We start from the raw sequence: 12057 nt of genomic DNA, 5'->3' as shown, positions 1-12057 counted from the left end.
ACAGGGCTGACTTAGATAAATTTCTTCTTGCTAATTTCGTGTTAATAGAGGCTATTGCAGTTAACCATATATTTCACCTGTTTTTTGCCATTACATTATCCTTATGAGTCCTGAATGTTTTGTTGTTAGTTTGAGCATTAAACTTTAACTTGTAATTTTACCTAACTCTTTTGTTTTGAACCTGGAACTTTACGGGACAGTAGTGATTTTTAGTATTCTCACTTAAAGTGTACATTATCTTTCTCTGTTCCGTAAAAATATATATATATATATATATATATATATATATATATATATATATATATATATATATATATATATATATATATATATATATCAAGACCATGTTGCCTAGCTCTAGGCTCCTACGCTCCTCATGTGGCAACACAGGACTAGATGATGAGATGAATGAGTGAATATATATATAGACAGAGAGATAAATAGATAGATAGAGATAGATAGATAGATGTTATTTGACTAATATTATCGCCAAACAGTTACTATTCCCGATATAAAAGAAAGACAGGTGAAGCTACAGAACGTGGTGAATGCTTCTGGCGTATCCAATAGAGTCAGGATTCCGTGGGCTTGAATGATGAGTTAATGGAAGCTTGGCCCATTGGATTAGGCAAATATGGGCTGTCTGGACGTTGCTACTACTCACCCTGCCCTGGATTGGGAAAGGAGGTCCATATGATGATGATGATGACGATAAATGAAAGGAAAGCATTTGGGAGCCGAATGGTAATCGGCCGCCAGAATATGCTCTTGGCCAGATCACAAGTGGAGCCCCTTGGAGGGGTCTGGAGTTTGGCGCACCTTTCCCCCCCATCCGAGAGGAACGGATGGTGGCCCCTTCCCTGTGGGGGCCAGAGAGGGCCCGGGGGCGGTGCCATCCTGGAGGAGGCCTGGGGGCCGCGCCCACCCAAGGAGGCACCTGGGGGCGGCAGCCCTCCCTTCGGTGGGCGAAACATTTTCGCCATATCTTGAGACCCTGAAGGTTTCGAGTCGATAGCTCAAGCCATTCATGTGATACAATGGAGCTAAAGGCAGACAATATAAACTAGTTGACTTTTGGCAGCCATTTTGATGTCCTTGAGCTTGCCCCAACTGCCCATTTTCGAGCTCGTCCAAGATTTTGGCCATATCTTGATACCCTGGAGGTTTCATGTTGATATTTCCAGTCATTCATGAGATGTAATGGGAACACACACACACACACACACACACACACACACACACACACACACACACACACACACACACACACACACACACAGACAGAGGCGGGCAAAAACATTATCGCGCCGCCTTGGTAAGGGCGGGCAATAATAAAATCTACATAAAATACCTCGTTACCAGTGAATGCACTCGGACAACCAATCAGCTGCAAGTTTTCAAAACCTTTTTAAAGGCTCTTTTCTTATCAGACGAGATCAGTCATTAGTACTGTTGTCTCCCACATGTCAACATATCGCGTTGTGCTTTTCCACTTAACTTTTTCAGTGTCCCACATTCTTCTTTCCTGCTGATCCAGTCCTCCTTTCTTGCCTTTCTTCTTCTCCCAGTCAAGCTGCAACCACAAGAACAATCATTGCTTTCGTTGTGCTGTATAAACGTGTATTCAGATCGTCATTAAGAGTCGCTGTCCTTGTGGTTGCTTTCTTTTCTACACTAGCATTCACCCCTTGGTTTGTTTCTTGTGAGCAGCCTCACCTGAACAACATGTAATAGGAAGAAGTAGGAAGACAGCAGGACTGCTGAAGGAAAACTTGGATGGACAAGAAGAGATGGAGGATATTCAAAAAGATAATTGGAGTATGCAGGGTACAGAATATGTGGAAGTAAAGTACTTCATGAAGAGCAGAGATGGATCGATATACATGTAATATGTATGGAGACTCAAGTCTCATATGTTGCAGACTTTTGTTTCGCCATCAACGGAATTATTTTTGTTCCACATGCATTATGAATCACGTTATGTTATCTTGCTTGCAAAATTTTTGAAAGCTTTAATGAAGAGGATATGAATATGTAGCCTGCTTCATTTGTAGCATTGTTCAAAGTCTTCTACTTTTGTACATGTTCTATCTATCTATTGCCAGACGCCTTAATCCCATAAGGGGTGGCCACAGAGAAAAAGCCTCCATGTCGTCCTGTCCCCCGCCATCTCACTGCCCTTCACTCAGCTCACACCCCCCTCCCTCATATACCTCCACTCAAAACTAAATGTAGATGTTGATGGTGTTAAAGTATTTTTCTTCTTATACTATTTTGTTTACTTTTCTCGATTTTTTACGCGTATGACCGTGCATAAATTTAACAGCTCGTTCCCTTAGGTCCAGCAGCCTGTTTGTTACAAAGCTTTGCATGTCACCACCAGCTTTTAATACCCACCGTCCATCCTGAATACGAACTGAAGCTGATTCATTGATGACTGGTGCACTGGCATTACAGTACTGTAGATCTTTTTGTATTACTGGCTCTCGTCGAAGAGCAGTAAATTTTGTGTCAAGGAATAACAGTTAATGAGACTGTTCCTCGCCCCACCCTGGTCTCAGATTCTCACCGTTTCTGACAGTAAACAATCACTAACAAGCTGGCTTCATCTGCCATCTGTAAATTTTGATTATAAACAGATACTGTAATTGTTAAGACTAGAAGCATCTCATTCACAACAAGAAGTTCTGACTGGTTTATATCAGACAAGCAGGGGTACCCGGCATTACCGGGCCGAAAAGGCAAACGTTCTAGTCCTCTTTGTTTTAGTTCAATCTTTCTTTCTACTCCAGAAAGACCATATACCTCTTATGCTTTTGAAGTGGGATTATAAGACATCCATGAACTTTCTATTTCAGCTTTTGCAGACTAATGCACGGTATTTGTGGACACTTAGTCATTTTTACCAGTGACCTCAAATGACCTCGGAGGTCAACCTCACATAGCCTATGTCCGAACTGGACATGTGAGTCTCCTTGCCAAAAACTGGGCTACAGGATACCCGGCGTTGCCCGGGCCAAAAAGGCAAACACTCTAACGGTGACCTCAAATGACCCAGATCTGACTTTGGACTCCCCTAAAACCATCCTTGGGTCATCCTGATTCAGAATATAAAATGGGTCTGGGAGCCTCTGGCCCTTGGTTTGGGCGTGATTGAAGGAAAAAGCAAAAAACAACGCGACTCTGTTATATATTACGTCACCCTCATAAAGAAACTGCCTAAGTCATTTTTCGGCGATTTCTGGATTATTGCCTACATCAATTCTTCATCACGTGGCGCACCTATTGATATAGCTGCCTTTGCCAGGTCTAGGGTGTGAGTGGTCTAAAATGCTTCTCAGGTTTCTGTGTAAATCACTGAAAGTTAAGACAATGAGACTTTTTTTTTTTTTCGATTTCGATTTCCCAACAAGGAGAAAAAATAATTTAGGCAGTTTAATTTTTATGAAGGTGACGTGGTCTTAGATTCTCTCTCTCTCTCTCTCTCTCTCTCTCTCTCTCTCTCTCTCTCTCTCTCTCTCTCTCTCTCTCTCTCTCTCTCTCCTCCGTTTTAGTTTAGGTTTATTCAGTTCAAATGTCCAGCGGTCGTCTCAAGTCCAGTACCGTCTCTAACTTGACATTGCATTAATATTTCGCGAAACAAACGCATTCAGAGTTTTGTGCTTTGAGACTCACCTTCATCATATAATTTTTGAGCATATAATTAAAGAGTCACATTTACACCAGTATTCACTTCCCGTTCATTTAAAGACGCCAGAAGCTGAGACAATAAACAGATCTCAATATTAGTTTAAAATATCGGCGATATACTGAGAAAAGTGGTTGTGCAGAGATTAGTTAGGGAAAAAAGAAGAAAAGATGGGGAATGAAAAGGTTGAAAAGTACTGATATCTCAGAGTAGAAAACTATTTTTGAAAGTGGTACAAGTTATGGCTGTAATGGTGAAAATGGGAAGACTGAAAATAAAAGAAATTTTAGTGGCAGATGGAAACACAACCGAGAGGAAAAACGGCCGAATCGGTTGAAGGTAAGAGTAGGAGAGTGCTAACCCTTTTTACAGTATCATTGCAAATGCATGAAACCGGAATGAGCTGCATGAGAAAGTGACAATTTCAAAAAGAAACTGAGACGTGAAAAATGCTGAAGAATGCGAAGGCAACTAATAATGTTGAGGTATACCGAGAACTTTTAAGATATTTGCAGTTACTAGCACGATAAGTGAGGAGATCCGAGAATATATATTAAAAAGAACAACAAAAAATGGATGATTGCTGTTTTAGCTCGGCAAAGAAACTCTGAGTATACTGTACCTTTGTATGACATATAGGTGATCGAATTAAATATTTAATTATTATTGTGGAAAGGACTGTGGAGTGTTGTAAGCAAAGTAGATGAGAAAAATAATAGGGACCTTATGATGCTAAGGAATATTACACTGTGAACGCTAAGTGGTAAACGTGAGAGAATAATTTAATAATCGAGAAGCATGTCCTGGCTATCGATGAATAAATTAGCCATGCATATGGCCAAAGTAAGTCATATTGGTTTCATATAATACTAATAGAACTTTTTTTTTTATATAAATAACAGAACAGGAAGGCAAAACAAATGAGTAAAAAAAATAATAATAATCCATACACCAGATTACTGGTGTCCTCTGTTCATAAAATATCTGTAACAGTTAGACTTGAACAGTTGTGGGTTGAAATTTGGAGGGAAACAACTCTGGGGAAGCGAGTTCCAGAGAGATACAGTTCGGGGAATGAAAGAATCTTGATAGGCAGAAGTTCTGCAATATAGCTGAGTGACATGCCACTCATGAGCACTACCAGATGCCCGTGTAGCACGAGGGAAGGCATGGAGAGGTGGCACTATGGACGCAGCTTCGTCTGAGCATTTGCCAAAAAAATATCTGTAAAATAATGGAAAGGAGGCAACATTCCTTCTTACTTGCAGGGGAGGTAGTTTATATGTAATGGCAGGGTTGTTAATAATTCTAACAGCCTTGTTCTGAATTTAGTCTAGTTGTGTTAATGCAACCTCTCCACAACCATTCCACAAAGGTGAGCAATATTCAAGCTGAGAGCGCACATGTCTCCTATAAATTATAGCTAATTGCTCATCGGCGAAGAAGTTACGGACTCTGTACAATAATCCAAGTTTCTTTGAGGCAGTTTTAGCAAATGATCTGACATGAGAGGTCCAGCTGAGGGCACTGTTAAGTGAGATGCCAAGAATTTCAATCCTTTTGGAGATGGGAATATTAGTAGCACTGAAGGTAATGTACGAATCTAGCAATATCTGTCTATTAGTCAACTGTACCGGTATATATTTAGTTTTACTAGCATTAAAAGAGACAAGGTTGTTTTGTCCCCATTCATCGATCATAGATAGATCTTGATTTATGGAGATGGCTGTACTGAGTTGAAAGGTAGAGATATTAGACTTTGTAAATGGGTGTCTGAGTGTGAATGAACTATGTAGTGTTGAGTCATCTGCAAATGAGTTAATAGGATTGTGGGTGACAGATAAGAGATCATTAATATGAACCAGAAATAGGGTTGGTGCCAGAACTGATCCCTTCGGAACGCCGGCGTTAATTAAGTGGAAATTGGAATATACATCATCTACTTTTACTCTTATTTTCCTGTCACTAAGATATGAAGAAATCAAAGGAACAAAAGACGTTAGTCCATAGCAAGGGAGTTTGGACAGCAGGGAACGGTGCCATACTCTGTCGAAAGCTTTAGAGATATCAAGAGCTACCGCATGAATTTCTTCAAAAAGATCAATTGATTGATGCATGGTATGAGTTAAGAGATTGAGTATGTCAATGGTGGATCTTTCGTGGCGAAAACCATATTGTCTATCAGTAATTAAGTTGTTGGTTTCAAAATGTTTAACAATATGCGTATTAATTATATAAAGTTTCAAATAATTTACCAAGAGAAGATGTGACAGCTATTGGTCTGTAATCGGAGGGGTCAGATGAACTTTCTTTCTTCGGAATTGGGTGGATATTGGCTTCTTTCCATGAATTTGGGAATAAAGAAGTACGTATGCATAGTCTGAATAATTTAGTTTGGACAGAGACAAGTTCAGGGGAAAACTTTTTCAAAACAATTGGCGGAATTCCATCTGGGCCTGGAGCTTTGTTAGTAGGTAAATTGTCTAGGATGGATTTTATGTATCTTGTCTGCATTTTAAGTGGGGCTATTTCGGGAGAATCAAGTTCCAGTACTGGGACATTCTGGTTGGTATCGTCTATGGTAGTGTTTCTGGCAAAGGTACTAGCAAATATATCTGCTTTCCCACGCAGGTCATTTGTAATGTTGCCATCTTAAGATTTTAGTGAGGGAATGGAAGATGACTTGTTAAAGTTATTATTGAAAGAATTAAGAGTTAACCAGAATATTCTATTGTCATTAGGGTTGTTAAGTGGCTTTGATGCTTGCTTTTGAAGAAAGTTTGATTTAAATAGATTTAATACAGCTTTTGCATGATTTCTAGAAAATTTAAATTGGGAGAGTGATTCAGATATTTTTTATTTTAAGTAAGAGTTATATACTAATGACTTTTGGGCTGTTGCTCTGGCACAGTTGCCATCAAACCATTTTGGAGAGTTCGATCTTTTAGTGAACTGTTGACTTGGTATGAATAAATCCATACCAGCTAGTATTAAGTCGCAAATGTGGTACTGGGTAGAATTGGGATCACTAGAAAAGAAAGACTGCCATGGAATGTTAGCAAGATAATTTCTAAATCCATCCCAGTCAGCCCTGTCAAAGTGCCATCGGGTCACCCTGATAGGTTCAGAATAGGGAGGTGTGGAAGGGTTAACTAATGAGTCTTTGATGAGATTGTGGTCAAAGGATCCAAGTGGTGACAGTACCTCTATCCTGTATTGATCTGGATTATTTGTCAAGAATAAATCCCAGAGATGGGCATTATGGTCAGGATTATCAGGTATTCTGTTTGGTTCCTTTACCGACTGGGTGAGATTAAACGATTCCGCAAACAGCTCGCACTCTAGTCCAGCGTCGTCAGTCCAGGCAGAATGCAATAACCATTCAACATTATATATGTTAAAATCACCAAATGGTAATTTCGGTGCCAAGGGCAAGGTTAAGGTTACTCAACTGACTGGATATGGAATCAAATACACTGGGTTCCGAAGAAGCACTGGGGGAACGATAAACTACAGACAAATCGGTCTTCCACATAACTGTTAAATAATGAAGAAAATTATCGTAGCACTCTCTTTAAACACGGACCTAATAGGTCATTAATATGCTAAGAGAGTATATTTTGCGTTGCTACATTGTGTGATGAAATATTTTCAATAATAACAGTATCAGGTTGCAGGAAACGAATATAGGCTGTCCTCCACTACTGAATGGAATTCCACGCAGTCCATAACTGGCCGCACTAGTCACCGTTTGTCTAATACAGGTATTTGTATATTACAGGTAAATGTAGTCATTATCATCATCCAGATCTCTTTTCCCACCCTAGGGCAGGGTGAGGGGTAGCAACGTCCAGACAGCCAAAATTTGCTCAATTCAATAGGCCACGCTTCCATTCACTCATCATTCAGGCCCTCGAAATTCTCGCCTCATTAGATAGGCAAAACAAACTTCATCACGTTCTGTAGCGTCACATAATTCCTATCTAATAGAGCCAGTCTGAAAGGTGTCACGTAAAAAGGGGTGCCAAATCCCTAGTTATGCGCTTCTCCACACAAAATTCAGTCAGTCCCTTAACCTCACCAACTACCATACCCCTCTTCCTCACACGTTCATCCACCATATCCCTCCACTTTCTTCTTGGCCTACCTCATCTCCTCCCTCCTTCAAATTCGTTCAGATATACCTTTTTCACCTCTCTGTTGTCATCTATTCTCTCCATATAACCATCTCAGTACATTCTCTTCGATTCTGGTGTCCACAGACTTCCTCACTCCACATCTTTCACGAATCACATTATTCCGTATCCTACTCCCTCTCTACACTCCACATACATTCCTCAGCAGTCCCATCTCCACTGCTCTTACTAGTGACTGTTCATATTCATGCCACACCACAGTCTCACATCCGTATGTTAAAGTTGGTAGCAACACTCCTTCATGTAAGCCTATCGCAGCTGCAACACTCAAGCCTCTGTTTTTTATCAAGACCTTCATAGCACCAGCTACTTTCCTTCCTTTTTTTCACTCTACTTGCCTCTTCTTTTGCACATTTTCCTTTCATTTCTACCACTGTGCCCAGGTATCTGAACTCTCTCACCAATTCCAGTCTCTCTCCATTCACTGTAACATCACACTGGGGATCACAATTCTCTCAGTAACCATCACTTTACTCTTTTCTATATTTGCTCTCAAGATACAACGCTCGTAAACATCTACATAACTCTGCACTAGTCTACCAAGCTCTTGTCCGGTATGTACAAGTAGTACTGCATCATCAGCATACAATAAATTTTAGATATTCAGGCCATTACCATTCATTACCAGCGCCACCCCCCTCTCCATTACTCGTGTTTTTACTTCTCTTATCATCCCATCATATATGTATTGAACAACCATGGTGACATCACACAGCCTTGCTGCACGCCTACAATGATAGTGAACCATTCACTTAGATGCCCATTTTCCCTTAGTTAGGGGAAAAAAAAAAATCTTGACGGCACCTAACAGTTTAACATCTACACCGTACATGCACAAAGCCTTTCACAATCATTCTTTGTCTACTTTGCCGTATGCTTTTTTCAGGTCCATAAATGTCATAAACACCTTATTGTCGTTCTGATAAGCATTCTCCACAATCTGTCTCACTGCAAATATTTGATCCACACATCCTCTGCCGCTCCTAAAGCCACCCTGTTCGTCACTCGCTAGGACTACTGATATCTCTCTTACTCTGTTTATAATATATGTTCCATATAGCTTCTCTACCACACGCAATAAACTTATGCCACGATAATTCTTTCACTCACTTCGCTCACCTTTATTTTTGTAAAGGGGTACAATCACCGCCCTTTTCCACTCCGCTGGCACAGTTTCACTCATTCATGCCTTCTTACATATCTCCAACAAGCACTTCATTCCGGTATTTCCACTACACTTAATTATCCCTGTCATCATTTCACCAACCCCAGCCGCTTTCCCATTTTTCGGCCGCTTCACAGTGTTCTTCACCTTTGCAAGTGTCACTTTTCCTGGCTCTGCATTCCTTCTCTGCACCAATCATGTTAACAGTCGCTTTGCTCGCGCTATTCCCATTCATCAAACTTTCAAAATATTCTTTCCGTATAGTATTTACTTCATCCAAATGGGATAATAATTTTTGACTTCACACTTTCACATTTCTTTCCGCTGTTACTTTATATTTCTGTGTCTCTCTTAAGAACAGCTTCCTATTTTCAGTGTAAATGTAGTTAAGGAAACCTTTTTCAATAACTGCCAGAACTGAAGCCTTACCTTGTCAGTGGTTCCCGCCAACAAAAGCTCCACTCACTTTGCACGCTTACCCACTGCTGCAGTAGACGCTCACCTTTATGTCTTTATGTACCTGTGGCCATCACGCCGCACCAGAATGCACCGACGTAAAGCAAGCATTTATTTTCTTTTTCTTATGTGCGTAACTCACTCTGACATTTATCTTCGGGAGACTCATCTCTCTCTCTCTCTCTCTCTCTCTCTCTCCGGCTAGTCATGACACTGCGTGAGGGGCAATATGGGAACAATAAATTCAAACCATAAATTGGATTTTGTCCCATCATTACAATGAAAATTGAATTCAGTTAACTCTTATCGCATTCAGATAATTAATTCAGACTGAGATATCGATCACACTGAAGGGATTATTGAAGGTTATATATAATCTGTCTTGTTGAAATCTCTCCCAGGAATTGATTATAGTCATTTGATAACAAAAGATCTAAAACGGATACATCATGTTGTGGCTGAAGTGATTAAACCATTATGGGTGACGACTGGTTGAAGTGTCTTGTTAGTGTGTTGGTATTGTCGTAGCCCCAGGATCATCAACTGTGCAGCCGGTGGACTGCAGGCTTAAGTTGTTAGCTTCCTGCAGCCTGCAACTCTCATGCAGGGAACCAGGCAGTAGCTGAGACACGTTTATGTAACCTAGTAATTGAGCCTCCCGGTTATATCGATGACACAACATCAAGTGTCCCTCTCCAGCACTGAAGTGTCTTAATAGCACGAGTAGTTGCAACCCCAGGTTCATCAGTACGTGAACCCAGTGGACTGCAGGCTGAACTTACCCTCTTCTGCAGACCACTGTCTTTTTGTGCTGTAAGGGAGGGCGCTGAAAGACAATTGTATAACTGAACATCTGCTCTGCCTAGTTATATCGGTGCCATCAAATGAAGGCGTCCTTCTTCTTACACCCATTACATCCGTTTCATTTCCAAAGGTTATGAGTATCATTTTTTTTTTTTTTTCACGGCCTTCCGTATACTGTAGCTTCTAAAATCCATGAGGTAGTTGGCCGGTGCATTTCAATAGTTGCACAACTACCTGCACTTTTCATAAGTCTTCGTTGGAGTAGACTTGTTCGTCAACTTTGTATGTTTACATTTAGATGCTTTGATCAGCGGAGGATATTATAGCAGACCACTACTATAAAGGTTTCGATCAAGGAAAAGTATATGATGGGCGATAGTTTTTGTGTATTGATGTAATCTTTAAAAGCAATAAGACCATGAAGGATAGTATCTGAGTAACTTAATATATGATGCTCATTAGACATAATGACACTGAAGAGGGTAGCAGAGATGGAAGTAATTCAAATGGATTTGAGTGTTATTTAAGTTTCTTTGTTATAATAATGTCATGGCTAGTTTCACTTAGATAGATAAGCATTTAGATCACCCAAAATGAAAATAGGTTTTCATTTAAACACACCGGCCTAAAGATGTCATAAAGAATATGAACTGTGTTAGAGGGAGCTTTAGGGTGTCCATGGATGCAACCTGTTATAACAGAAAAACTTTCTACAAAGTAATTTAATGCATGCCTCCCCAACGCCTAATTGGCGTGTTATCATCGCGTCAACCATTTCTTGGTTAACCTGTTATTTTGTATATAAACAAACACCTTCACCACCCCCGTTATCACATCAAAAACACTTTTCCATAATTATGTCTACATTTATGGCTGGAGTGTAGCGAAGTTTCTAGGTTTCTCTACCACAGGGAACAAACAATTAAAGGTTCACTTCATGAAAGATAGACTGTAAGACAGAACACTAATGTGTTTGCTTTCAAGATTATTGTTACTAGGTAGGTAACCGGCTGGACCTTCGCCTCACCTCTTAGCATTCTACTGACCACACAGACGCCTTTATAGCCATACTGGTAGCTTTTTTTTTTTTTTTCATTGAATTTATGATAGACTCTGCAATTTGGCTGACGTTCATTAAGTTCTCTGCGACGAGGCTGCAATTGCTGGGTTACATTCACCTGTTGGTGAGTACTGGTCGTGTGAGGTGAGTGTTGAAATGAGAAGGGATAAGGAGAGGAATGTGTCCTTGTTCCTGATGCCTATTGTCTCTCTGTACTGTACCAGGCTGTCTATAGGCTCGCACATATATTGATTCTGGGATACCCCAGGTCTTTTTTTTTTTTATGTGTCCGACTTTGGGCATAGGCTTCACAGCCTGCTCTCAAGGCCCAGTAGTCCTCCTACATACCATACACCTCTACATGTTACCACCTCGGCGCTAACATCTACCGTCTATATTGAACACATGCTAGGGCTGTCTCATACAGGACTGGTGTATTAGTATTAGCGGGGGTATTTTTACATGTCGGCGGGTCTTTTGGTAGATCAGTGAAGTCTGCTTTTTATGAAATTCAAATCCTTAAACTGTTCCCTGCCCCAGCGGGGATTTGAACCTCGGTCCGGTAGGACTGCTGGCCACATCTCTACCGATTGAGCAACCGCCAGGTCTTGCTCTGAGTCGCGGTTATGCGGGGTGGCTGTTGGTTTTCCCCTTTTTCCGCCCTTCCATGGCCACGGTACTCGGGAGG

The sequence above is a fragment of the Coenobita brevimanus genome, chromosome 40 (assembly GCF_032717465.1).
Source record: "Coenobita brevimanus isolate Jiangsu-jjx chromosome 40, ASM3271746v2, whole genome shotgun sequence".
Lineage (NCBI taxonomy): Eukaryota > Metazoa > Arthropoda > Malacostraca > Decapoda > Coenobitidae > Coenobita > Coenobita brevimanus.
This window is presented reverse-complemented; position numbering follows the sequence as displayed.